General features: G+C 39.1%; 1 protein-coding gene across 1 annotated transcript in view; it reads right to left on the bottom strand.

Annotated features, from left to right (window-relative positions):
* Positions 1–24,763, bottom strand: part of LOC136852497 (broad-complex core protein isoforms 1/2/3/4/5-like) — a 333,447-nt gene that overhangs the window by 41,564 nt on the left and 267,120 nt on the right.

The raw sequence follows: 24,763 nt of genomic DNA, 5'->3' as shown, positions 1-24,763 counted from the left end.
CACACCGAAAAGATATCCTGGAGTGATAACGCTCATAAAAAGTTAGACTTTGGGTGACAGTGCCCATGGATGAGGTCACCGTTGCACAATGTGTTAGTTGAGTGATCCGTGCATAGTATTACCTTTCAAAGATTTATTGCCAGATACTTTAACGGCACAATGCATGTCACCTTGATACCTCCGGTTGACACTGATGACGTTCCTAACCCTGTCCCTGAACAACGTGTGCTTAGGAGTCCTCTCCCTTGAGAGACGCTTCTGAATTTTATAAATATATAATTCATAAATGGTTTGCGTAACACTGGGATTTTAAAGATGGGGACTGGCTTGTGGTGACTTCGTTGTAAGTGAATGGACTGTGGAAACTTACTCTTTACCCTTACCCTGACTACTTGGAGGGGTTCGCATCGTCAGCGATTACCAGAGGTCAATGAAAACAGCTAGCTTTCAGGGTTCTCGGCTCTTTAACACTGCTATGCGTGACCCTTGTTCCCCTTAACTGACAAGTCTGTTTTGCCCTGCCCTTTGAACACATGAGTCAAAGTCATACAACATACAACAGGTAAAACACCTAGACACAGGAATGCTTCTGACACTGAAATGCCTATGGGCTCGACCAAGGTCCACCTTGGGCTCGACTATGTCCGTAACGCAGAAAGATCTGTGGCGTCAACCAGCATATTCTGATGCCAAGAATATATCACATTTTGGACTGCTATGTTATGAAATATAATGAAAACTCAAACTCCATGCTATTGACATCTTATTGTTTTCGACAACTCCACAAATACTAGTTTTAGGATCAGGAGGCTTCTTGGCAGACATTTTTCGTTTACTGAGTAAGAGAGAAATAAAATAAAAGTAAGCTATACTGTAAATTGAAAATATGTTGATGTTGGAAGGCTTTGAAAGAAGAACATCTCCCTATTTTCTTTTGTGCATCAAGAACCGATTTAATAATACGAGAGACCATTTCGAGGCATAAAATTCAGTTCTCCAGTTTTTTTTCTTTCAAGATGTGTCTGTCGTTTAGTGGATCACTGGGCAAATAAAAGAATGAGAGTTGTGTGACTGAAATGAATGGTTAAATCAGAAAGGCCTTGTGCCAGAACGGGCCTTTAATCAGCGAAATGTCCGTACTGTCCGTAATTGCAGTTGTAATTGCTGAAAACCATATTTTCAAAAACATGTAGGCTACACTTGAAAACGAACACGGACTACTATTTGCAGTAAAATTTAGGAAGTCTGCCACAATGTAATTCCGACCTGCTCCTGACTTATACAATACGGATCATTGACGATACCGAAGTGAGTATTGCTTCCGTTAGTTCCATTCGGAGAGTGTTCTGGCCAGGGTCCTGGCTCTGGTAGTCCTACGATGCATTACCAGAAAACCACAACAAAAAATTGTATCAACAGAGTCAGTTACCCATGGTAAGTTAACGTGATGAGTTGACTGTCACTGCACATAGCTTTGTCTAAGGAACTGAATTGTGAGGAGAATGGCAATTATTCTATATCCAAAATATTGTCACCAATCGCGTTTTGTAGACTAACGAATTAATTTCAATGATAATTCCTCTTTAAACTTATAAAATTTATATTTGCATTTTTTATTTTGGAAATATCCCTGTGCAGAATATTTTTGAGAAATATTCATGAGATGTAAACGTGTAAAGAGGGGAGGGAGATATTAAATATGAATATTCCTCAGGTAGTTATTTAAAAGATTGGTATCATTAAATTTACTTCATCGAAAGTGAAATACTAAATCAGCATTTCAGAATTTGTCCCATCTACCGAAGCAAACTGACTGTAATGAACTTGCTTTTCAAATATGCCACAGATTATTGACAAGAAATCTATTCTGCTTTCTAAAGTTTGTGAAATGACACGGCCACGACGATCAAAGCCTCTAAAAAAACAATGAAATTACCCAGTAGACAGAGTATGCACACACTAGCAATCCCGGATCGCTGGGATCAGTGACTGCTTGTTTAACGCTAATCTTACAGCTGTGCAATGAACTTTTTCCTTTTGCTTTCCATCATGACTCTAACCTCGTCTGTGAGGACAGGCGTCTACGAGGCTCCATTCACGGGTAATCTCAAAGGTTTTTCTTTCCTCTCCTTCCTTAACCTTTCGTAGCATCTAGATGCCATTCCGCACTTTACGTTCAGTAAGTAGAAAATGGACAAAAAATAACCTCACAAGATAATCACTTGTGCATACATACAATATATTTAACACACAAACACACACATAATATATATATATATATATATATATATATATATATATATATATGCATGTATGTATGTCTGTATGCATATATATGTATGTATGTACACACACACACACACACACACACACATATATATATATATATATATATATATATATATATATATATATATATATATATTATATACACGCAAAGTGTTTCAAATAGAGATCAGGAAAATGTGTGCGAGTAATCATGAGTAAATAGAATAGTGTTGTCGCGCATGGAAATTAGAATCCCCCGCTAAATTCGTAATTAGGCTATACCTCAAAGTGTCTGACGCGAATAAATCGGTAACACCGGTGATACCTTCAGAATGCCTTCCAGTCTTGACCTTACTCATAGACATCTTTCTGAAGCTGACTTCGGCTTTAAAGGCAGTACAATTTTGATGACATGCTGTCTTGATGATGAGTTACGTTCAAGAAATCATATAAGAGCTCCTCTGCTGTATTCCACATGTTGAAGTTATATTTCCTCAGAAAGCTTTTATACTTTTGATCACCATTATCCGGCATTTTCTAAATCTGAACTCCATCCGCATCCATCATCTGTAATGAAAATTCTTTTCCTTTTGACATCTACTGGGATAAGTGTCTTTCTTGGAACATATTTCAGGTAAAAACACAGATATTATACATTTTTCCCGTTGTTATTAAAATTGCAAAGCTAATATCATTGCTAAAACCTGACTACATGGAATCTATCCCTCAACAGTAGAGGAAAATCCCGGTAACAGACAGAGGTTCCATTGGTTGCTTTTATTTTCACGAGAAGAGCTTTCATTGACAGCGAGAAAGGGAAAACGCTTTCTGAAAACCATACGACCAAGAAAATTATAAACCAAAATAAATAACAAAACTAATATCAATATTAAGGGCCTTTGAAGTTATAATGGCATTGAGAACTTTTTCTCTGATTACACCATACAGAAGAAGAGTAAAAACCAGCCCCCTATCAATTCAGGGCCCAGGAAAGCTGCCTGACATCAATGCACCTCATTCCGGCAGGGTAATGGGAAGACGCCATGAGCAGCTGATCTTGAGGGTAGTCGGGTGATGATGGGGTGAACAACACCCACCAAACACCATCCTACATCAACTTATTTTTCAAGTATGTATGTATGTACGTATGTATATATACAGTATACTGTACACACACACACACACACATATATATATATATATATATATATATATATATATATATATATATATATATATATATATATATATATATATGTATATGTATATGTATATATATATATATATATATATATATATATATATATATATATATATATATATATATTGTTTCTGTTCCTTTTACATGTATACGTACAAGTAAAAGAAACAAAACCACTCAATTCCTGAACCATGATGGATGGTGTGAATATCACAGGTGAATGTATGACTTAAATAACACTTGTTACCCCCTAAGCACATGCGGCTCTTCCTTCTCTGACGCTGACACGGTGCAAACATTATCCTGGTATCAAGAAATGCTGAAGACCATAAGCTCGGAATAATCGATTCATCATGGCATTTTTCTTTATACATACATACATACACATTATACACACACACATATATATATACACACGTACACAATGAGTATACTGCTGTACTAAAAATACACCGGATAATCGCACAACAATATAAGTGTTCATTTGACAAATGTTACAAAACTGAGAGCTTTCGTCTGGTGCTGATAAGCGTCTCCGGTTTGATTGAATTATAGATGGTCACTTATTGTGGATATATACCAGACAGACAGACACACTATACAATAATATATATATATATATATATATATATATATATATATATATATATATATATATATATATATATATATATTCTACTGATAACTTTTTTTACCAGATACGTATAGATAACCTTGGCACAAACCAACAGACATAATAATATTTACGACCGATTATCCTGTCTTCTACTGATGTCGTCCAATATGTGTTAAACTGTTTTTACGCAGGGTACTTTTTTTGAGCATCCTTGAGGAACGAGTCAAAAGGCGAAACAAAAGTGACTATCTCCATTCATTTCTTTTAGTCACCAGTCTAAACTCATTTCATCTCTGGACTGGAACTGCCCTCCTCTTCGGTGCCTATACACTGCTTTAAAAAAGATCCTTAAGACCGGCCCTCTTCTGGTGAGAGAGAGAGAGAGAGAGAGAGAGAGAGAGAGAGAGAGAGAGAGAGAGAGAGAGAGAGAGAGAGAGAGAGAGAGAGATCTAGTCCGCCACCGTTTCATGTGCGCAGAGTCTGAAAGAGTGACTATTCCTTGATACGACAGACCGAAATCAAAATAAGCCTCTTCTGTAGATGACTACCATTGACTGCCTTTATTATCAGCGGTTCAACATTTCTGTCCAGGTGACAAAACACTGCACACCTGACGAGGAGCTCCAAACCAGATCATAATTACTCGAAAACGATCTTCCCACAGACGCCGATGAATCTGCACTCTCTCATATGAGGCAAGGTCTACGTGCTAAAAAATTACCCCCTTTTAATCAAGTACCTTCCAATATGTACGTTTATTTCCTTCGTGGTTCCATCTTGTTTCCCTTGGCTTGTTAAGTCTACTGCTGGGACAAAGTTACTGGACTCGCAACAACCATTTCTCCAAAATTTTTTATTCTTATATAAAAGGAATAGAAATGAAACAGAATTTAGATCGAAGGCCATGCGCTGGGGCCTACGATGTCATTCAGCGCTGAAAGGGAAACAGAATAAATGAAAATGAAGTTTGAAAGGTGTAACCGGAGGAAAAACCTCGCAGTTGCACTATGAAACAAATGTTAGGAGAGGGTGGAAAGAATGGAAGAGAGAGAATATGGACGGAGGTACAGTAAAAGGAATGAAAAGGGGTTGCAACCAGGGGCCGAAGGGACGCTGCAAAAGAATCTCAAGTAATGCCTAAGCTTATCTAAAATGGACACATCTCAAAAGAAAAATTCGCTGGCATTCTGGAGGATTCCACTTTACAATGGCCTAACCCACTGCTTATGCACGAGAAAAACAGAGAAGAGAGGGGGAGGGGGATGGGGAGGGGGGAAAGGGCAGGAGGTCACTTTAGAAAAGATACTAGCTCCCGCGTGTAAAGTTAGCGTGTTAAGTTAAAAGTCCAAGTGACGCCGCTGTCGTCAGTGACATCACCGGCACCGATGACGTAATCACATTTACAAACGGTACTGTCGTACAAGACATCACTGATATCGATGACGTATTCTAAAGACCACTGACTTCGCTGTCGTGCATGACAATGCTGACGTAATCTAAGATTCACAGGCGTGATTTTCGTAGAGGACATCGACGCCGGAACCTTACAATCATATGTTTCACTTCATATATGGAAGGAAAAGAACCGCAAACTTAGAAATGAGAATGTATGAGTACCGTATATCTCTTAAAACAACTAAGGCGAAACTTTTCTACGGCTTACTTACTATTCTCGTGGTAGGATAGGTATCAGCCGATGCATTCTAATACACTTACCTGGAAAGAAAAAAAAAAGTGAGTCAGCAAATGATATCGAAAAATGAAGACGTCCGTGAAATACTGCATGGACATCAAATTTATAATAAGTTTTTTCTTTCATGATAGGACGCTTGTCGTGCCCACAAACCTGCACTCAACCTTCTTCTGGGCATCAGAAACCTGCGAAGGTCCATGTACCGGCAGAGGAAAAGTGGTCTGACCGCAAGGTTTGAATATTGAATCGACGTCAGAGTAAGACACAGACACACACACACACACAAAGATGTTCCTCCGAAGACAACGTCGCCATCATCAAGACCTCAGAAGCAGAGCAGCTGCAGTGACAACAAGGGTTACAGGGCAAAGGGGTGAGAGAGAAGGACCAGGAAGCATTTGGCAGTGAGAGGGTGCAGTGTTCTCATACAGATGCACAGACAGCGAGGATCAATGCAAAATTACACACGCGCGCACACACACACACACATGACATAACTAATGAAGTAGCTTTATCAATTGCCACAAGGAAGCACACATCCAATGTATATCGCAACAGAATTCACGTCGTTGGAGATTAAATTTCACCTTCCACACTCTACCAACATACAACTACCTTAAAGAATACTTTACTGAAGATTTAATTTGCGACGACAAGCCTCCGCTGAAAATGTTAACTAATGACCTCAAGAGACCAAAACTTCAGGAAAAAAGGTTGGTAAAGAAAGGGAAGAGTTTATGTGAAGCGAGTGTGCATTTAGAAGTGCACATGTAAACGTGCATAAAGCAGGAAATAGCGCTATGCAGCAGCAAGATATGAGAGCAGAGAGAGAGAGAGAGAGAGAGAGAGAGAGAGAGAGAGAGAGAGAGAGAGCCATGAATGAAACAATCCCGTCACTGCAACCGAATAAACTTGCGAGCTGAATGAGCGTAGCAAGAGAGAGCGAGAGTAAGAGTGAGTGCTACAAGGCAACGTGTGTGCAAGCACTTTGGGGCCATGCATGCACATGCACATGCACACACACACATCCACCCGCCCGCCCATCCCTGACCTTGTCTGATCCCCCTCCTATCCTCTCAGCTCTCGACGCCTAAACAATAACAAATCTTTACTAACAACAAATACTGTATTTGTCAGCTTGCATGCGACTGTTGAAAAAGTCTTCGTATGCACATCATATATATATATATATATATATAGTATATATATATATATATATATATATATATATATATATATATATATATATATATATATATATATATATATATATATAGAGAGAGAGAGAGAGAGAGAGAGAGAGAGAGAGAGAGAGAGAGAGAGAGAGAGAGAGAGAGAGAGAGAGCATATATTCATTATAAAAATCGACCGATCGTAACTTCAAATATAAAACGTTCTTATTTTCGTCTTACAAGAACAGAATGGAAAAGGTTTCCAAGAGAAAACGTTTCAAGTTTTCGCAAGCCGACAGTAAGAACGTTCTTGGTGAATGAGACATATTCCACCTGCTTCTTATCAGTGCCATCCTCGCTCCTTCTCCATCCACCCCGACCACTTCCCACCCTCATCTCGCAGTTCCCTCTCCCTTTAATAACTTATTTAACGGCCACCTTTCGCCTCCCCCCAATCTTCAACCAACGTAAGCCCAACCGGAGCAAATGTTGAAATGAGGAAGACCAATCAATGTTTGTTTTACCCCACAATCTCTCCCTCCCCCACCCCTCTCTCTCTCTAAACCTTCTCCTACTTCAATCCAACACCATCACCCTATTCCTTCATCACAAACGCGCTTCACAGGATGGGAAGGGGTGTCCAATAAACTAGCCTCTCACGAGGCAAAATTAAAATTAAAATTTGCGCGTACACACACACACACACACACAATAATTTTCCGTACCTACATCAGAAATATTGGCTCTGATTTATCTCGTTACATTTCAGTGAATCACGTGATTCATTTTCCGATTCTTACAAATACCAGTCATACATTTTACGATTAATCATTTAAATAATGCAAAAGAAAATCAACATGACGATAACGAGAACGGAGGGGATGACGATAAGGACAGCCTGGGTCTTTGGCAGTATTCGCCAACCCGCCACAGGCCTCTCTCTCTCTCTCTCTCTCTCTCTCTCTCTCTCTCTCTCTCTCTCTCTCTCTCTCTCTCTGTCCTAGTCCTCTTCCCCCAATTCTCTCTCTCTTCTTCTCTTTCTCTCCTTAAGCCGTACCTTGTGTACCCAGAGAGTCGCACGAAATAGATTACCAAACATTTGTCAGCCGACTGGGACGAATTTGCAAGAACAAAAACACAAAAATATATATAAATATATAAAACTAAATTAATAAAAATATGGACCAAACCTACAGTGAGTAGAGGCAGCCAACCTGTCTAAGGCGACCTAAGGAGGCAAACAAGCATGACAAAACAAAATACGAACAAAAATAGTGTAATCAGAAACAGGGAAAATGATACAGCAAGAGAACACAAACGACAATGTAGAAAACAGGCATAAGCCACTCAAGTTGCAAAATTAAGTAAAGATACATGAAGTGAGGCGATCATGATAAGCAAAGACAAAATAACAGTGGAAAAAAAATTATCTGGAACCTGTGTAACATGTCCGGCACCCTTACTATAAAAAAAAAAAAACAGCAGTGGCACTCATCAGTTTACTGTTTCTGACTCACCCCAAAAGCTTATGCTGTACCCCAACATGATCAAGACAGCATGTGCGCATTCGCTGCGATGGGAGGAGATGCTACAGTGAAGATTGAATGCAAAGATTTGCTGAACTATAGAGAGAGAGAGAGAGAGAGAGAGAGAGAGAGAGAGAGAGAGAGAGAGAGAGAGAGAGATGACGTATGCCTGTATGGTGATCATAACTCATGATGGAGAGGAAGATTGAAGAACAGAGAGAAATAAAGGCTATGATTTTGTAATTAAAAAAAAAAAAAAAATGAACATTTTCGGGGTCAAGCGGAAGAAAACCGAAAGAGCCGCAAATAAACATAGGTCAAAATACAATACAGGCTCAAAATGCTGCAATTAAAAATAGCAGAACACGAGAGAGAGAGAGAGAGAGAGAGAGAGAGAGAGAGAGAGAGAGAGAGAGAGAGAGAGAGAAACCGTCTTGGCTTGGACCCATGAAGGGGAAGGCGCAGGATAAGTGGCTGAAGACAAAGCACAACCTTCAACAGAGGGAGACTCTACTGCCGCTGCTGCTGTCCCTACTGCAAGGGGCCTCTTAGGCATATTGGGAGGGGGAGGATCATTCAGGGAATGGAGGAGGGTAAAGGAGTAGGAGGAGGGAGAAGGGGGGGAGGAGGAGGAGGATGAGGCTAAGGGAGAAATGGGGAAGGCTGTAAAGTACGAGTAAGAGTATTAAGAGGAGAGAAGGTGTCGAGCAGAATAATAATAATAATAATAATAATAATAATAATAATAATAATAATAATAATAATAATCTATGTCCTCAGGTGGTTGGAACGGCGACAACTGGGCGACATCAAGTACATAAGGGGAAAGAGAGGGTAGAGAGCGTCTTAAGAAAACAAGTACTAAAAAAGAAGGGAGAGAGGGAGATAAGGAGGGGGAAGGGAGGGGGGGGGGATGACGGAGTGTCCTTCCTCGCAGCCAAAGCAGGCCTTGTCCTCAGCAGCTTTAAAAATAAATATACGGAAAATGTTGTTGCACTGCTAAAGATCTTTCAACTGGCGCCGTTTCTTCGCTCAGCCCTTAGCCATTCACCCACCCTCTGAGCCTGACGCCTTCTGTCTTCTGACATCTTCTGCGGACAAAGTAAGGCTGAAACCCCGAGAAACAAACACAGCAGCAGCCGTGCCAATATCGATTGGGTTAATCATTCTCCTTTGACAAAGAAAGAACCTCATGAAAGACCTAAGCGAACTATATATGTTGCAGGCCAAGACTCCCCTCCACCTCCTCCCACTCCCCATTACCACTACTCCCACTCCACTTCATCGGACCTCCTCATGCAACTTGCAACAATTTCAAATTGAACGTTAATTTATTTCACTTTCAATATAACTTGTTTCGTGACATACATTAATAAGGAACTATTGAAGGGACGGCACAACATCGTTTGCTTCCCTAATAAACTTAATGAGAGTTGAGTGAAGGCCTATCGGTAAAAACCTCATGCATCTTGCAACTCTGCAATGGAGGAGGATAGCCAGGCGGCGCGCGCCCGGGGTTGTGATGGCCTCTCACCGTCAAACGTTTCTAGCTTGACTTTATTCTCTACTTTGACACAGCTGTCTTATTTCACAATCATCCACATCCGCACTTGAGGATTTTGTTCGTAATTGTCTTCTGTCCCGAAAATGAGTGAAAATATGTGGATTGCTACAGTGTGTGTTTTGCACTGGGTACACACGAGACCCATACATCCTCCCGTATAGCCGCCTTTAATTCGATAGGGTTTCTATGGTGAGGTTTTTGAGAGGGCACAGCAAGTAAAGAAGGTGTTCTGAGGGCACCCGCCACAAGCAGTGCCCCTGCTACGTTGCCATAGTTCACGAAAGTGATGCTGGGGGTCTTCGCTAACGCCACACAACGTTCGCAGATGTTAAAATGCAACATGGCAAGGTCGCGCACCTCGACTTGCAGTTTGACTCTACCGCCAGACAAGGCACAGACATCCCAGCCTGTTGCCAAACTTCCCTCGCCTCTTACCAGTGTGTGGTGCTGCTGCTAAGCGAAGGAGCGAAAGAAAAAGAGGAGGCAAAAGGGCCACACCATCGCTGCTTTAGGATCTCTCGATTTCTTTTAAAGGAGTGTGAAGTCTCAGAAGGGCTAACTATGCGGGAAGGAACATTTGAAGTCGAAATTCTGCTAAACAGCAAAGAGAAAAGCGAGCGACAGAGTAATCCCGCCAAAATCGGTTACATAAGGAGAGGGAGTGCAAGGCAGCGGCAGCAGCAGCAGCAGCAGCAGCAGGCCTCCCTTGAGCTTCAACAGGTGCAAAGCATCGTACACCGGCCAGACGTCCCCACAAACTTATTAAAGATTACAAACTCCTTCTTCGGCCCATCCATACTGTCTCCCTCCAATCTCATGACTATAACCAATTGCCTCGGCCGTTATTGGTGGGCAAAGCTATCATGAACCCAGCATGTCGACGTATCGCCTTCACTGCCACATTTGACGTCGACGATCGAATTGAACGTCCACAACAAAGTCACAACACGATTTACACACACCATCCACGCTGGTGCCTCCCTTCACATTCACTCCATGGCACTTCGCGGCTGCTCCTCGTTCCAATATAATATTGGTCATCACCACCATCATCTTATTGTTACTAATCAACTCCCACCTCCCCGATCTCTTCTCTTCTCTTTTCTTTCTTTCTTTTTTCTGTTTCAGCCGGCTGTTGCTCGGTTATTCAGATGCTGCGAGCGGAACTGTATTACAGTGTATACAAGCAGTGTACACTGGGCGTGGGTGCTTGGAGAGTGTGTGCTGCAATCTGCCTCAAACGTCGACGACTGAATGGATGAAACGTCTCAATGGTTATTTCGGGGCTATTTCTTCAAGCTATTTCTCTGCACATAGGTTCAAGTTGCCCCTTATTGATTGCTTTTGGTATGAGGAAGTGACAAGTTATCTGAATGGTAGGAATGCCAATATGTTCAATTATATATATATATATATATATATATATATATATATATATATATATATATATATATATATATATATCGAACCAGGTTACCATATCTAACCCGCTATACACACACATACACGCACACTTTAATTCACTTAACACCAAGCTTTTTTTTATGGGGCTATTGTCTTCCATGATAGTCATTACGAGGTTCCATGGAACGGGTTTGGAGCTGGGCAACAACGCTGTTTCATCGAAGTGTTATACGTACCTACAGTCTACGCACACGCTGTACTGTGTGTACCATATTCACTAAATATGTGCAAGTGAAAACATTTTGTATACATACATCTAAAATATACACATGTGCAGTTATGTATGGCAGCGTAGGTGTGTTTACAACTAAAATCGTTGTTAAGGAGTGCTTAATTCATAGCGAGGAATGGAAGAAACACAGCACAAAAACAGCTACGAAAAAAAAGCAGTTTTTTCATTTGTTGACTTTGACTATCAAAATTCACAGAATCTTAAATAACACTAGCTAGCGTTACCATGCAAATTGAAAACAAAATAAACGCCTCTCTCTCTCCCCCCCTCCCTCTCTCTCTCTCTCTCTCTATATATATATACATATTACATATATAAAATGCATGCAAGTACGCGTGTTATGTATTTTTCCCAAGTACTTTTGTCACTAGTGGGATTAACATTTTGCAACGCACAACTTAAAATGCGTAACAGCATTTCAAGATGCTTGAACTAAACAAAGAAGTGGAGGCACTTTCAAAGAAGTTCTGCAGAAGTAAAAGCCAAACATATGACTCTCGCTCCCTTGGAAAAGAAAAGAGGGGAAAAAATGCAGGAAAACCACCAGTGTATGCCCTGGCGCATGGCATATATTTACATATGAATTTAACCCGTGTTAACCATTGAAAATGACTCACTCTCCCTCCCCACCTTGCACAGGCCTCTCGGCCGTTTCCCACAATTGCCCCTCAGATCTACTACAGACACCTGCCTGGCCTTGCCTTCCTCCGCAACCTTCCCCTCCCGTAGGGGAAAAAAAAAAACCTGGGAAAAAAATCCACCTTCCTTACTCACAGAGAATTTCATACCCCACTCCCACCATCACCTCCTTTTCCCGGTCTTCAGATGAGGCCCCTACCCCTAAGCAATAACAATTAGAGCACCAATAAAATACCTACCATCAACAGCCATACCTACCACTCGATTTTTTCTCTCCCTCCGTAGATTCCGTTACAAGTGGAACAACAACTCCCCCTGCCTCAGTTTCCATTCACCCAATCCACACACACAATGAAACAGAGCCTGCAGTCTACCTTTTTTATGGCTAATAATAACTCAATCGGTGGTTTTCCTTTTAAATAGTGTACTACAATAACCACATGTTTCCTTTTTTTCTCTCTCGTCTGCACACACACACACACACTATACACACACACACACACACACACACACACACACACACACACACACACACATATATATATATATATATATATATATATATATATATTCTATTTCCAAGAACTTTTAAATTATACGAGATTGAAATTTCATATTCGGTAAGTATAATCCACTAAAGATGTCAATAAGAAGAGTGAGGTCAAGGTCACACTTGGAGGTCAGAGGTCAAATAATGATCCTGGGCTTTTTACATGAAAATTTATCCTGTAGAGCAGCTGCTTGAATACATCCTACCAAATCCCATTCCACTATCGCTTCAAGATTAACCTAGAGTAACATGTTTTACACACCACGTCCTAACTATTCCACGTACTGCAGATATATATATATATATATATATATATATATATATATATATATATATATATATATATATATATATATATATATATATATATATAATACTCATATATATACGTATATGTGTGTGTGTGTGTCGCACAGCTTCTCAAAATACGCTAGCCTACAAAAATTTCAACACGCCAATTTGAATCAGATGAACACTGGAGTCGATAAGGAAAAAAAAGCAAAAGGCACAAACTCTCAAGGAAAAGTTCCGTCGTGTTTTCCTAAAGCAACTTTTAGTTGCCGAAGGGGAGGTGGGACGAGGGGAGGATAGAGAAGAACAAAGCAAAACCCTTCAACTTGATGTAATAAATAAATAAGGAGGGAATGTGGCAGGACCAAATTCCAAATTCAGCAAAGGGAAAACCGCCGAGCAACAAAGGCACGACGTTTGCAAGCAATCGAACTTTGGAAAAAAAAAAGCGGAAGAAGAAAAGGTTTACAAGCAGAGATATGGCATGGGAGGAGGGGAGGGAGGAAGAGGAGGAAGAGGCACAGGGGCATACACCCGATGAACATTGACATTGAAACTTGCGCACGTCCGAAGGGGAATCGGGGAGGTTAAGGAGAGGAGGTGGGGTGGTTTTCGACAGAGGGGAAAAGAGCCTCTTACTTTGGTCCCCCTCCCCCTCTCATCCTCTCTCCCCTTACACGTTCAAGAGGAAACGCGTGAATTAAGTTGTTTTTTTTTTTTGTTGTGTTCCAAATTTGACTGCAGACTATAACCGGACCGCCACCCATGTGATTGCAAGTGTTGAATAAAACACAAGCGAGATCAATACGTCAATGGAAAACGCCGCCTTGCAAAATGAATGCAATTGCAAGCAGTCGTCGGTTTCGATGTGCATAGTACACCGCACCTCCTCCAATTTCTTAACGACTCTCTCTCTCTCTCTCTCTCTCTCTCTCTCTCTCTCTCTCTCTCTCTCTCTCTCTCTCTCTCTCGCGTGATTAAATGTGGGGAGGTATACTGCTTTCTATCTTAGGAAATAAATTGCAACCAATCTGGAAAACACGGTGGTAGTCCCGACAGAGAATGTAGCTAACATTATGTCTAGCATAATCAAAACGAAAATAATAGATAAAAAAAAAAAATCTATATGCAAAATACAGCAAACTACAGAGAAGAATGGGACTAATGCAGAACGCACATAACACAGGCACGTCTCCTACAAGAGCTTATATAAGGAGCTTCCTAGAAAAAAAAAGCAGAAGACGAAGGATCCCGTAGTTTGGCAGACAGCGAGGGAAGACCACATGATCATCCCAGCCAATGCGGAAACCACTCATCTCTCATTTCTACTTGTTTATCTACGGGCATTCCGTACAGTGGAAGCGTGCCGCGCGATTTCATGGCCTGAATGTATACCTCCGTAATAATAACGGATATACTGTAGAGGTCTCCCGTGGAAATCACAACAACGTGATAAACTAAAACACGTACAAAAAACCTAACCAAAAAAGTATATGAAATAGTAGTGACGGCGATGCTGATGAACATTATGTGAATTGGATGCTTGGTGGGTGTTACCTGGCTTCCTACGATCTCAGACTTCTTTCCTCCTTCAGTCCTGTGAGAGAGGTCACTCTTTTCAAAACAATAACAATGCAAACAAAGACAAACGAGAAACAGAAATCTTAATAAACATATACTTTATAAATGAAAAGCGCTGAATAAGGTCCGGACCTTATTCAACGTTTTTTATGACGATTCTGATTTACAACTATACGTGTGTGTGTGTGTGTGTGTGTGTGTGTGTGTGTGTGTGTGTGTGTGTGTGTGTGTATGTATATATATATGTATATATATATATATATATATATATATATATATATATATATATATATATATATATATATATATTGAGATATCTGTTTCCCGTTTACCTTTATTTTCACTGTCATTATTTTGAAAAATCTAACTTTCACACTGAACTGAATGAGGAGGAGAGAAGTCTCAGATCCTAATATTTAACAATTTTTTGTTTTTATTACATCAAATTACGCAAAAGTCGTGGTTCGACAATGATCTAGGAATGAATGATAAGTAGTGGAAAAGCGCATTTACTTCGTAAATACATTATGAGTGTAAATGGGCACAAAAATAACAAAATATACTTAAAAAACATAAGATAAATATTTAAAATTTACGGGATACTTGAGGGTCTTGCCACAACACAGAAAAATCCTTAATTCATTTCTAACCTGGGTAAGTCGGCGAGCAAAGAACAGTTAGAGAGAGAGAGAGAGAGAGAGAGAGAGAGAGAGAGAGTGCACCGCGACGTCAGAAAAGACCAAATAAAACATGATTTCTAAGGCTATAAAGGCGTAACTGATGATCTTCAAGTTATGCATACTAGACATGCACTAATGCCGAAAGTCGCCCAAAACGAACGACAAAGGCGCGGGGTCCATACACTGCCCCACCCCAATCCCCTGGGCACCCCCACCCTGCTCGTTAGCTGTAGGTCTACCTCAAACATACCCTTGGTTTCTTAAGCACCATCTACCCTTCCCTACTAAGATTCCAGAAGGCTTCGGTGGCATGATATCAACTGATAAAACTGGAAGTAACAGTATGATGTTATCATCATCATTAAATAATACCACTTAATCTCATAGCCATAATACCGACAACCTAAAATGACAACAGCCATACTGATAACGTATCAACAATCTATCGCCGATCAATAAATAAAAAAAAAGCCAATCTCGAGGTAAACTGGCCTCTTCAGGAAAACAATATGGTATAGGTTTAGTTCCCGACTCCTGCGTTTCTTGGCCTCCAAAACCTTCCCTCTCCTTCGCCTTTGCTTGGGGCAGGGGGGTAGCAAGACAAAGGCATACGGAGAGAGAGAGAGAGAGAGAGAGAGAGAGTCGCAAAGACGATGCGCGCCCCCTCATTTATGGGTCTCTCTCTCTCTCTCTCTCTCTCTCTCTCTCATTTCTGAGTAAATTTGAGAGAAGGTATAGGAGAGAGAAGAGAGAGAGAGAGAGAGAGAGAGAGAGAGAGAGAGAGAGAGAGAGAAAACCATCATCATCAGCTGAGGGTACGTAGTCATGGCAACGGTCCTGCTCCCACGCTCAAATGGGGTCTGTCCTTACCATTACGCGAGCACGCAGTTCGCAAAGAATCTCGAACGCAAGAATGCGTCTAAAGGCATACAATTAGCGACGTAGACGTAGACATTCCGACAGGTAAGCCAGCGCGCACACAAACACACACACACACAGCGAGAGAGACATTTTTATAAATGGCTGAAAATACTCCCTCTCTCACGCTTATCTACAGTGACTTGGTTGCACAAGAGGGGAACGTCGCGTCGCGACTCGTCCCATATGAGCCTAAGAGGGGGAGAGAGGAAAGAGAGAAACATTTCGGGTACGAATTCGGGACGGAAACCAGGAAGGAAGGAAGGAAGGAAGGAAGGAAGGAAGGCCAGCATTCACTCCCCTACACCAACACCTCGATTCTCCTCCCCCCACCCAAACGCCGCCTTTTTCTCACGGAATCAAAACACTGACAAAGACACATCTTCAAATCGCCCAAAAAAATGGATAACCAAAGTTCAATTAAAGATCGGATTGATACGGTGAATAAAAAAAGTAAGTTAATAATGACTATGCGAAGACATAACAGAGAGAGAGAGAGAGAGAGAGAGAGAGAGAGAGAGAGAGAGAGAGAGAGAGAGAGGCAAGAAGTTGAGTATAAGAGTCAGTAAAAATAAGTCGGTCTCCCCTTCTGCTTCACGGTTCCATCTACTGTACTGCTACTTTACCTGAAAGACAACCTCCCACGCCCGATCAACCTCCCTCATCTACCCTTCCCCTTCATAGCCAGTGGATGGGGGGTAGGGTGGGGTAGGGTGGGGTTGGGTTGTTACTGTCCGCTAGCTATTATCATATAGGCGAAAACAGAGCCAGGGAGCAACACGCGAGGAAAACAAGCAAGCAGGAGCACAAACCACATATGCCTCAGGCAGGCCCCTCCCAGCGTACCTTGCCTACCTAACAAGAGCTGCCTAATGTCCCCTCATCCACCAGTCCTACCATCGTCTCCTTCCCCTCTCCTTGCTATTGCTACCCCTCTTCCTCCCCTCACTCGGCGCCAACTCCTACCATATAATCAATGCTCGCAAGCAACCTTTACCCCCTCCCCCTCTTCCTCACTCTTACTTCTTCCAAACTGCCTACTGACTGTACTACGCATTAACCATAGCTCTCTCTCTCTCTCTTTCTCTCTCTCTGTCTGTATATCAACCATCAATTGACTCACGGACTGCTCTTGGGGGAAAAGCCCGTGCTGGCACAGGGCCAACTTAATCGGAACCAACAATAACAACGACAGCAGCAGCAGCGTCAATGACCACAACATCTTTTAGTATCACAGACAGTCGGGCCGCAACCACAACATGTACAGTATGTAGCACGTGTGCTTAAAAACAAAGCACACTGTACCTGTAACTTTTACGTACTGCTAGTGAGACTGAACGAATTTCCGCAGCTGTGCTTACAAGCTTCCATACATCACAAGAAGGCTTTTACATATCTGGGCATTTTATTTAAATAAACATCTTCATCTCGCCCACACTTCCAAGCCAGGCACTACGAACAAAGGGCCCTGAGTGCAATCACGAGTGACCAACTGCAGCAAGGTAGCTTTGTTTCGGCGACCTCAATTCAGGTTACATGACGTATTGAAACAATGGCATATATATGGATGCTAAAACAGTGTTGTTTAATTGCGTAAGAGCATAAACACTATCTATTTTTCGCTCTATCTATCTATCATTATATATACATAAAGAACACACGAAAACGTGTCAGAAATTTGTGTGTATGTATGACTATTATATATATATATATATATATATATATATATATATATATATATATACACACACACACACACACATATATATATATATATATATATATATATATATATATATATATATATATATATATATATAGCGTATATATATATATATATATATATATATATATATATGCGTGCCCTTCGTGATGTCAATTTTATAAATGCATGAACACAAAAAGTAGTATCAAGCCTCAGTATAAAATGCATTACAACCCTAACAAAGTCTATTTTCAAAGGAACAGAGACTGCAGGTTTTAAAGATGATGAAATCCATGTCAACAAGAACGAATCATGCAACTGTCTGAAGGGCTTCCTTTCAAAAAGAAAGAGCGAATTGATCTCATATACAGGATCGTACGAGAGTGAAAGAGAGAAAACTATTTGTCTCAGTACTTCAAGAATGGGGAGAGAGAAGAGAGAGAGAGAGAGAGAGAGAGAGAGAGAGAGAGAGAGAGAGAGAGAGAGAGAGAGAGCACAATAAATGGTTACATTAACTAAATGAAGGGTAACAACATAGAACAAGCCGAAAGTAAGTCGGTACGATGTAAAACAAGTAAAAAATATGCGCCAGATCGAGTTTTCTGTACAGTGTATAATCCTGTATGAAACTTGCAGTCCCCGCCCATGAAACTCTTAGCCGCGGCCCATGAAACTCAGCCAAGGTCCGGTGGTGGACTCAATCACGGCCCATAAAACTCTTAGCCGCGGCCAATGAAACTCAGCCACGGTCCGGTGGTGGCCTGTTGTTGGTACCTATAGCGGTGCCAGAAGTATGATTATGGCTAACTTTAATCTTAAATAAAATAAAAACTACTGAGGCTAGAGAGCTGCAACTTGGTATGTTTGATGATTGGAGGGTGGATGATCAACATACCAATTTGCAGCCCTCTAGCCATGGTAGTTTTCAAGAATTGAGGGAGGAAAGAAAAAGAGTGGTCGGACAGACAAAGCCGTCAGAATAGTTTTCTTTTACAGAAAAGTAAAAACCACCTTCAGCGGAAGTCTGTTTGCCAGTGGCTCGGCATGAAGGTCTAGGTCATTCTACTGGGTGAAGGTCTACAGATAATTGAGTCCCTCAAAAGAAATCTAATAGTCATGTCTAAGAATCGGTCAAGAGAGAAAGAGAGGGAGAATGGTCATTATGCCAGCAACAACGGCCACGATATACCTAATTTTCAGGAATATCACAGCAAATCATTTAACTTTAGGGTCGACAAAGCCATCGAGATTCAGCTAAAGACAAAGAAGTAACTGTAGAAAACTTAATGCTACAACAGACACGTGTTGAGTACAATGGTTGTTACCCATCTATGTAGTGATCAGATTATATTCATTGAATCTTTATGTTTTGGCCGCAAAAATTATGAACATCAACGAGCACACAGAGGGATTAGTATTATCAGGATAAACACCAATAGCGAAAATGAAACATATTAACCAGAAAAGACAGTTATTTTTCAATAATGTTACTAATGACAACAATCTTACGATTCTGCCGGCTAGGACCTTTCTTCGGGCGCGCTCTACGCTTTCGGCATCTTCAAGTTCAGAGTATGTGTTCTCCTCTTGGATATTCAATTGGTCCCGCTCATATTACCAACAATTACAGCCGACCAGATACCATGTGGAGTTACAAACCTCGTGTCCATAGGTAACTTAAAAAAAAAAAAAAAAAAAAAAAGGGGGGGAGCAATTTTGTGTGTGTGTGCGCGCGTGTGTACAGTGTAAAGCCAAGATCTGACATAATCAACCACTGATATAAATTATCAGAACAGAAACTATGCAAGAAATTACTAATAATAAAACAAAAATAAAACTATAACCAACAGAACTTGGACAATTGTTACTCAGAAACTTTAAATAAATTAAAGTCTTGGACTTTCCAGCTGTCACGTAAGCACACTACCAAAAAAACACAAAATAAAATAAAGGCATCAAGTAATATCACAACAGTGATTTCCACTAACTTTCTAGCGATAATTATTTTATTATTCTCTAGGATAATTAAGCAGCACTTGTCTCTTCCACAATATTTTTAATAACGCATCCTGCAAATTTGGGAAGTAGTAATACAAATGTCTTAAATGAATGTATAAGCGAAAAAAAAATATATATAAATGTGTAAAATATATAATTTGAAAAAGTATATACATACATATATATATATATATATATATATATATATATATATATATATATATATATATATATATAACGGAAAATGTATAGATTTTAAAAGAAGGTAGTATTGCTGGCCAATAGCAAAGGTTTGAGTCCATCCGCATAGAGAAGCAAGATTTGTCAATGAAGCACTGACCTGGGTTGCTAATGAGTTTGCCGCTCCGCCCCTTTTTTTCTGCTTATCAGGTGGGAATTTTCTTTTTTTTTCTTAAAGTCTGATGTTCGCTTGTACTGTCACACTAGCATATTTATCACGAATTTTTATCACTACGTATCACTACTCTTGAAGATGAGTTAGCAAACTAGGGGCGCAACCTGTCAAGATTTATACTCAGCGTTTCAGTTGTCCTGTGGTACATTCATATATATATATATATATATATATATATATATATATATATATATATATATATATATATTGATATTAATCTCTCTCTCTCTGATATATATAATATATATATATATATATATATATATATATATATATATATATATATATATATATATATATATATATATATAATGGGAAAAATGCACGTTAAAGGCGAAAGAAGAAAGAAGAAGAAGAAGATATATATATATATATATATATATATATATATATATATATAGAGAGAGAGAGAGAGAGAATAAAATAAAATACCTAAACAAATATTTTCTTTTCAACTTGAGTCTAATTTATGATTTTTTTACCAGCAACCCTACAATCTGTGGATCTTAATATTTCACTTCTAAAAATATCAATACGTGGCTTTGTTTCACAATCATACCAGTGCCTTATTTTTATATATATACATACACACACACATTAACATGTATATACGGTATATGTATATGTATTGTACATAAAAATTGCAGATCTACTCCATTTTGGAACGAGTGACAGAAAAGTTCTCTCTTGAAAAAAAAAAAAAAAAAAAAATACAGGCTAGAAAGCATTTTGGAACGAATTTAGAAAGTTTCGGATGATAAAAAAAGGAGAAGGGAATTTTGGCAACGGTGAAAATATAAAAATTGGAATCAAGCAAAAGAAAAGAAAAGAAAAACCAGCCATGAGTGGTTGGGCTCTCACAATAATGAGGAACATCTTTCTATGAGCAATTCCCTTCCTTATGAAGATTAATCATCAATGATACAAACCCTGATGATAGAACTCTTCGTTCTCGCAATTCCAACAAAGTTGAGCAAAATTTCCTTCACTCCCATGGTAATCCTGTTATGTCCAGCAAAATCATGAACTAAAAATATTAAGAAGCTACATCAAACAGCCAACTTTCTGACATTATATGCATGGAAATAAATACAAATGTTTCCAGCTAAAATCATCCAGAGAGAGAGAGAGAGAGAGAGAGAGAGAGAGAGAGAGAGAGAGAGAGAGAGAGAGAGAGAGAGAGAGAGAGAGAGAGGAATCAAAATAAATTTAACGTCATATTTTTGTAGTTTTCATAAAAAACGCGATGCAGTTTGTAAAGCTCAGCTTAAACATTTACAACAGGCTTTAAATATTTTTTTTTTTTTTTTTTTTTGTTGATAAGAAGGTCGACGGTACGGGGAACCAGAGTTAATGGACTCTGGAAAGCTATAGAATTCTAACCACACTAACAGGAAGTGTAGGGTAATATTATATAAGTTGTACGATAAATATTCTGCAAAAGATAAAAATGATGTCTATAGATAACCTTTTTTCAACTAAAAAAGGGGAGAATATCTTCTCGGATGCAGGCAGAATTAAATGCCACGAAAACCAAATAACTACAGTAGTTATTTTGATTTATTTACGACTAAGATCATACATAATTCAGAAACTGACAGTGCTAATAACTTTCCGCATCCATTACAAATACAAGCATACACACATCTATGCACACACACACACACACACACACACACACACACACACACACACACACACACACACACACACACATATATATATATATATATATATATATATATATATATATATATATATATATATATATATATATATATATATGGTCTCTCGTCTTCCTGTGGGGTCTCACCGCATTAAGAGAACTGGCTGACCCGCGTGCAGGTATAGCTGGATGAGGAAAAGGGTGTCTGGATTAAGTATTTATCATGAGTGTTGGTTAGCCAATTAAAAGTGACGAATAACATTATGCATGTGGTGTAAATGTGGGGGTCCTGAAGATGTATGGTTTAGAAGTTAACTTTCTGAAGGCTATTACAAATTTTACGGACGAAAGTATAGTGTGAGTTACAATATGCAGACGACTGATTGAACTTAATATCTTAATGGATGACGTGATGCGAGACATAGAAGATACACTGATTAAAAAAAATGCCATTCGAAAGTGCTGGGATTAGGCAAGGAAGGTAAACCCGAAAAATGCTGGACGAAAGGACATTACTTTGAAGACGCGAGAGAGTGCTTCAAGATAGATGTGAAATTCGCCAAGTGAGATGAGAGTTCGTCGTACTGTTGATAAGGCTTTTGTTAAGTGTATGAAAAATTCAAAGCAAGGAAGCAACATTGACAACTGGTATGATTTTCTCTTTACCCACCCTTAATAGAAGAAACACCTAATCGCTGAATATATATACATACACACACATACATATGTCACAAATATCGTTTAACATCAAAGTCACTATACCTCAGAAATAACTTAGTCGCAAGAGGAATTATAATTCTAAGTGCTTTGTCACCGAGGGGATTCGAACATCTGCCTGGTTTAGAAATAACGACGTACAGTGACTTTTGACCACTGAGCCATTAATAGAGGTATACAGCTGATGACAGGTTTGCCACCAGCGAGATTTGAATCCCACTGGTGGCGAAGCACTTTTCAATTATAATTCCCCTTGGGTGTAAGTTATTGTCGAAGTATAGTGAATTGGATATTAAAGCATATTTGTTGCTTGCTATTTGTGAACATAAAAAAAGTCACATTGTATGTGACAAAACTTCATAAACATACATATACATGTATATATATATATATATATATATATATATATATATATATATATATATATATATATATATATACATATATATATGCAGTATATGCATGTATGTATAAATCTAAGTATGAATTCCCCTTCAGGACAAATGAAAACTTATCTTGATAAAAGTGACCTACCAACAAAGGTTTCAGACGCGGGCATGACTGAAGCATCCAAATCGCACTAAACGAAAAAATTCTCAGAATTTCCGGTCTTTAGAGGAGACACTGGGCCTCCCCTTTCTTTCACTTTCAAGAAGCAAACATGAAGTCATGGCACACGGGATGATTTAATAGAGCAAATCTAAAACATGACGTCATTCCATTAAATGAACCTGCGACATTTTTCTTCAAATAAAAAAAATTATACGTAGGTCTATACTACTAGCAATTGTGTAATTGCATAAACTACGAGTATAGTGGCCACAATCGCACATACTCTTTCAAATATCTTCACATTTAAAAAAAATTGCGAAACACTGTCAATGATATGGACATGATATACAGTATATATATATATATATATATATATATATATATATATAATATATATATATATATATATATATATATATATATATATATATATATATATATATATATATATATATATATATATGTGTGTGTGTGTGTGTGTGTGTGTGTATGTATGTATACATAATGTGTGTGTGTCTGTGTAAAGGTAAATATCAGGGTGTAACCAGCGCCAACCTCGCCTCTCTTACAAATGGACCAGTGTTAGAATCATGAGCGACGAAGTCTAGTGCGCCTTTGTTGATAATTCATTCAGTCGACTGTTGTGCGTCGCAGCAGGCGAAACAGAAGGTTTGACAACTGGAAGGATATCAACTTGAGCACCGACCCCGTTTTAAGAGGTAAGGGATTTTGAGTTGAGAAATATATATATATATATATATATATATATATATATATATATATATATATACACATATATAATGTATATATATGTATCGTGACATTTTGTTATTAATAAACAATAAGCTACTAATGTTTTAATATCCTCTCTCTCTATATATATACACATATATAATATATATGTGTATATATATATACACTGTATATATATACAGTATATATATATATATATATATATATATATATATATATATATATATATATATATATATATATATATATAAATCATACGTACATAGAGAGAGAGAGAGAGAGAGAGAGAGAGAGAGAGAGAGAGAGAGAGAGAGAGAGAGAGAGAGAGAGAGAGAGTGTGTGTGTTTCGTGAAGCCTATTGTACAGTACAGCCAAGAGACCCATTTCGTCCTCCAGGGGGAAGCCAATGACCTTGGGGAGAGAGGTACGAAGTGAGTATTATATTAGATAACAATACACAGCGCCGGGATCAAAGTTATTTCTTTGATACGCATATGGGCGCAGAGAGAGAGAGAGAGAGAGAGAGAGAGAGAGAGAGAGAGAGAGAGAGAGAGAGAATGGA

This window comes from Macrobrachium rosenbergii, chromosome 3, assembly GCF_040412425.1.
Source record: "Macrobrachium rosenbergii isolate ZJJX-2024 chromosome 3, ASM4041242v1, whole genome shotgun sequence".
NCBI classification, from domain to species: domain Eukaryota; kingdom Metazoa; phylum Arthropoda; class Malacostraca; order Decapoda; family Palaemonidae; genus Macrobrachium; species Macrobrachium rosenbergii.
The sequence above is the reverse complement of the archived record's forward strand: the minus strand, read 5'-3'. Positions and strand labels throughout refer to the sequence as shown.